The sequence below is a fragment of the Pterocles gutturalis genome, unplaced genomic scaffold (assembly GCF_000699245.1).
Source record: "Pterocles gutturalis isolate BGI_N339 unplaced genomic scaffold, ASM69924v1 scaffold1752, whole genome shotgun sequence".
NCBI classification, from domain to species: domain Eukaryota; kingdom Metazoa; phylum Chordata; class Aves; order Pterocliformes; family Pteroclidae; genus Pterocles; species Pterocles gutturalis.
In genome coordinates this window covers 30,628-36,627 of record NW_010114941.1, presented here as the reverse complement: position 1 = coordinate 36,627, position 6,000 = coordinate 30,628, and positions in this window count along the sequence as shown.

Sequence of the window (6,000 nt, the reverse complement as noted above, 5' to 3'; positions counted from 1 at the left end):
TGTTTATTAGCAAGACAACCACTCGTAAGGAAGCTTTTTATATATTCAAAGCTTGATGTGACCTTTGGGTATATAAAAAAATTAATAGATGTAAGGAGATTAATTTTACCTTAGAAAAAAGTGTTTGTAACACTGGAACTGAAGGACTGTTGACACACTGATGTCTGTATTTTTTAAAGGGTTTGGAAACTTGACAAAACTACAGAAAGATCCCATAAAAACAGCTGCAGGGTTTGAGAGAGCTCTGCAGTGTGATTTTGAGGATATCAGCCTGGATAAGATTACTACAAGGAAGATTAGGAGATGACTCAGGGTATGTGTGTGGATTCATTCATGCAGGGGTAACGGCTGCCACAAGGGGCTCTTGACAGTAGTAGAAATAGGTGTTAGGAAAAGTGGTAGCTCTACAAGGTGGGAAAAATAAAATGTGGACATAACCACACTGTTAATAAGCAACTGCAGAATTTTGAACCATGGGGGAAAAGTTATTATATATATCACATAATGCTGTGAGACCAAGGCCAGATGTCACTCTTGGCTCTTCTCCTGGCTTAGACCATGACTCTGATGTGCCACTTTCACTGCTTCATCACAAAATAAGGGCCCCGTTGCAGGATGGGAAAAGAATAAGCATCTAAAAGGGACCAAACACATCCAGAGGCATCTACAGAGACAAGTCCTCGCTTTCTTGGGCAAGCAGCAATATTTAACTACAGCTAGCCACTCTCTGCTCTTATCCGGAGTTGTAAGGTTGGTGGCCCTTTATCACAGACTCCTAGAAACCCAGTGATGAGCATCCATCTCCCCTTGGCTAACAGCAGTAACACTACTTCTACACAAGAAAGCATGTACACTGATTATGTCTCACAAATATCAAGTCAAATTGATCTTCTTACTTCTTATACTTCTCTTTTTTTTAGATAATATCTCTAAAAATAATCCCTGAAACCCCCCTACCTTAAGTGTTTTTTGAAAAATAACAAAGAAAACCAAGAAACTCTCCAGTCAGTTATAAACAGACGACGGGAAAATCCTACACTTGACTAATCGTGGTACTGTGGCTGGGCTTCATCTTTGGGGATTTCTCAAAGTTCAACTTCTGCATGAGTGAGGTAAGAGCCAAACCGAAAGTGAAATTTGGGCTCTGCTTGGAGCCCTGCTGAGCCAACCACAGGTGAGCCGGGTAAATCTGCGACTCCGCTTTTACTGACCTACCCCAAACAAAACAAACACCTTTTTGGTGCTGGCTTGAAGAGATTTGAAAGGAGCTGAATTTCTTGGAACAGCTGATCAAAGTCTTATTTTTGGCAGGCTCCTGGGAACTTCCTTGCTGAAAGAGGAAGAAGCACAAGCAGTTGATTCACATTTCAAATAGTTGGTTTTCAGATGAGGAAACCTTACTTTTTTCAGTGAAAGCCTTTTCTATTCAGTTAAACTTTTCATGATGCAGAAGTCATTTCTAAAACAGTTTCAGTCTTCCCTTCATTTTGCAAAGAGACAAGTCTAACCTATTTTTTCCTCAGCAAATTTACCACTTTGACCTTGACGGGGGCTTACCATGGAGCTGGTTGGGGGAAGCAGCAAATCAAGCAGCCGCAGCTGCCCCATCAGCACCCTGCTCACAAACTCAGACCCTGCAAATGGGCACATCACTGCACCCATCCTCACCCCAGGGAAATCTACCTGCATCCTAATTTCAGAGAGCCTACTCACAGCAGACCTCTTCAGGCTATTATATTTACATTATAAAAATATTTCCCAGGAAAGTGGTAGGAGGTTCTTTGGTTGCAAAGGATTACCAGATCCCTTCAAACCAGTAACCTTCTCCTCACACCGACCCAAGGTACCTGCTGTGTCCAGGCTATAACCTGCTCAGGCAGAAACCTGGTCCCTGTTTCACCCGTGGTGCCCTGATTTGGTTGAGCCCCAGGCACAGTGCTATAATAAGCAAAGTTAATAATAATTATGCTGATGGCTAGGTCGACAACACTGGGGTCAATCAAGTGTATCCACCCTCAGACCCCAGCCTCTCTCTATTTAACATACTGACACAGTAACCTTTCCTTATCAAAACAATCAATTGACTGTTTATCTAGCGTTTAAGCATCCATCACTGGCTTTCAAATCAGCCATCTGATGTTTCCCAATGTATATATGAAAGGGACAAGCTTTCACTTCAGGAAAGCAACTTGTACAAAGCCTGTGCTCATCTTGAGGAAGACGCCAATACCTTGCACACTGGTGTTCAACTGTGGGCAGCTATCCTCCTCCTCCAGCTCCACTCTTCTAGTTGGACTCCTCCATTCAGACCCTGGTTCAGATTCTATCTAATGAGAAGATCCTTCAAAACAAATGGAGATGAGGGAGCCAGCAGCTCTGGTGTTTGGTTTTCAGCTGTTTGTTTGGTTGGTTTTTGCCCTGCAGCTGCTCTATATGCATGCATCTAAACTCTGTGTGGCTCATAAATCTGGTAAAAGGGATCACATCCTCATTTTGTGTGCCATCCAGGTAATTGTGTATTTGAAAATACACCACAAATCAGACTGATTTTCCTTTTCCTGGCAGCACTGGAGAAAGGGACTCTGATTGTGCTTTGAGGCCCAAAGGATTTGCTTTTATTCTTAGAAAGACCCTCTCCTCAGATGAAATTATCAGCCTAGGCATTAAATTCTGGGGAGAGAAAAAATACGATCTTTTCTGAAAGAGTCTCTGGGCCGCAGTTGTAAACTGCAAACACCCCTGGATGGTTTTTCTCTTCACATGGGCAAAACATTCAGCCCACGCACAGGTCAGCCAGCCCACCGCACTTCATTGACTTTTCGCTTTCCTCCTACATTCAGACAAGTTGGTGCTTCTTCATAAAGCCCACACTTCTTAAATTACTCAGGGGGGAACTTAATTTATCAGTCTGAAGGTCTGGGAAATAACAGAGGCTACACCTCCTGATTCAGCCTCAATTGCAATATTTACCTCACTAATGGCCAGAGTGCATCTTGTGTTTCCTATCAATGCTATTAATTTCTGCTGAGAAGTGACTTATCAGAGAGAGCTGACTGAAAAAGAACAGAAAGATCTAAATGTATTCCCATCTAATTTCTTTTCACAGTCAGTTCAGATGTAGTTTCTCATTTCCATTGTTTGCGGTAATTTAAAAAGTTTCAGTTATCATATTAGATACACTTCCCATCAGAAATTCCCCTAGATGATACCTATAAGAAGAATTCTTAAAATCAATTTGCAATGTCACTTTTGCAATACTGTAATATGAGTTTGGTCTTTTTTTTTTTTTTTTTTTTTTTTTTTTTTTCTTTTTTCTGCTGAGAAGCACAAGGAAGAGCAACAGTCTCTCCTGGTTCTTTTGGGTAATTTATTGGCTTTGGGTCTTTTTTTCTGGTAGAGCTATTGGCAATGGTAAATCTTATAGTTCTTTTTCTTGGCCTCTTCTTGGGTGACAGAGGAAGGTGAATGGGAACCGAGCTGACACTTAAAGGAAAAAAAAGGATGTGCCTTTAATGGATACATTCTCATCTACCTTATTGCAGCAGACAGCATTAAAAAAGCATAATTTTAAGGAGCCTTCAAGGAAAAAAAGAGTAATTAAAACCAAAATTTTTATGATAAGATCATTCAAGCATTTTTTGTCTTGCTTATGGTACGTGAAAGGACTAAAGCAATAGCAGAACATATATTTCACTTGTCATTCTTTAACATGACTACGCTGCTTTACAGAGAACAACCAAGATAAGGTTCTCTCTGGATACGACTGAGAGAACTGAGTGATACAAAAAGGATGGGCTTTAACAGAGAGGAAGGTTCTTCTGCCTTCACGGACAGAAAGCTCAGAGTCCGGCTGCCAAGACGTAATACAAAAGGACAGAATATGTGTCACAGCTTGCATGGATTAGACAAACATTTGTTAATTGATTCTATTCTGGGGGTAGAAGATGCTCCAGAAGAACACTCCGGGTCTCTACCAGCAATCTTTCCTTTGAACACTGAGCTCTTCTGCCCACAGGGACAGAAGCTGATGAAATGGTTACCAGTGTATTATCATTCCTACTTGTTTTAGGCAGACAGTTTCTCATGAAATAATAACCTAAATCAGCCTCCCCCTATACTCTTTTGTCAAGAATAAGTAAATTCAATAACCTAGGGCCTTGGAAGAAAAAGCTTTTTTAAAAGCATGAGAATTGCAGCTATTTTTGAAGCAAGTGGCATCATTTGCCATTAGAGATAGCAACCTGAATTAGGATGCTCACCAGCCTGATCCAATTTGCTAATTCCTACATTCCTATGTTTTATGTACACTTTTTTCCTCAATGAGATGGCTCAAGCTGAAAATTCAGCTGTGTTCAAGGCTTCCATGAGCTGATGAGTATTTGGATACAGAGGTTAGCTGTGGTCACCTGTAGGGGCTTCCCACCACCACATGTCTTCACAGATCTTGGTTTCAATTGCAACTACAAGCAGAAGTTCCAGAATAGCATGAGAAAGGATATTCCCCAAATAGTTTCTAAAATTGGGAAGTAGAAGAAAGCTGGTAAGACCTTCAAAGCTAATACAAATGCTACCCTCATTCACAAGGTATGAGTTCTTGTTGAGTGCTTCTGCCACCCAGATTTTTGGCCTTCCTCATCCTTGAGTATGTTTTAAATACAATGTAAGGGGACTACACTTGGCTGTTCAGAGAACCACAAACCCTCAGGATCAGCCCCCCACTGCAGAAGCATTCAGGTTGTTTGAATGCGTTGCTTGGGGATTTGCTCTGTAGACCCCTCAACACAATCAGCATGGAGAAAGGTCAGGGTAGCCTGCTTAAATGGGCACTGTATGGCTTGTAACTCTTATGGATCTGAATTATAAATGCAGCCTGCAAATCTGCCCTGGATGTCTGTATTTTTCATCCAAGTAAAAATGACAGAATTGTGTAGACACACAAATGCTGCCTATCTGCATATATGGATGTCCGTACATATAACCATGCATTTGATGGGATGCATGCTGTTGTCTTTTCTTTACACAATGCATTTTTATGAGGAGACAAAGATGGTAATATTCAGGTAGCTCTGTTTTAGGCCAGCCTCCCCAAATTTCAAGTTTTCTTGTTCAATTTGGAATTACTAGATGGAATAAAAATAGCTTGTTTAGTGCAATATGGTCACCCACTCCAAAAACAGAATCCTGCTTTATCACCATCAGCTCAGAGCAGTGACTGGGAGGTTGTCTGTCATGAGACCCCATGCCTCATACTGCAGAGACAAGAAGCACGGAGAGGTCTGTGACCTGGCATTGGTCCCAGGGATCAGCCAGGACTTGAGGAGACATGGAGAAGAATGAGGCCACATTGGGCATGTCTTTTTCTCACCTTGCAAAGCTTATCTTCTCCATCTCTTTTGTCCTGAAGGTGGGGAGGATGGCAGAGGTGCTGCTGTGCTAACCTTGCATCCAACTAAGCCTGTCATCCAAGGGGATGCTGCGATACCTCAGGAGCATGGCAAGACAGTGAAAGTGCCCCAGTGACTCGAACTGATAAATGCAAATGGTATCCAGCATATTTAAAATGCAGCCTACATGAGTGTCAGCAGTATGTCACAGAAAAGAGTTATTTGTATTTGGGCTGATGGATACAGGTTTTATCATGTGTGTCCTGGTTTCTGAAGGTCTGCAAAGACTTGAAGTGATCTGTGAAAGGTTAAAACCCCCAACTGAAAAATGTAAAAAAATAGCTTGAGGTTACCCAAAGGCGGTGTTGACAAATAACAGTTTCTCAGGGATCCAAGAGAAGAGGCTTTTCCTCAGTTTGGGCTGACTGCATGCTAGTTGATGAAGCATGAATGTGACAACTGTAGGCTTTTCTCTGTGTTGACAGATAATCTGAAACCCCACCTCTGGCTTTTTGAAGCATACTGTGGTTTGTCATCACTAAGCAGTCAGCCAGCTGCTCTGAGGACGACCCAAGTGATGGTCATCCCAGCACTGGGGGAAGACCCAGTGGGGCAA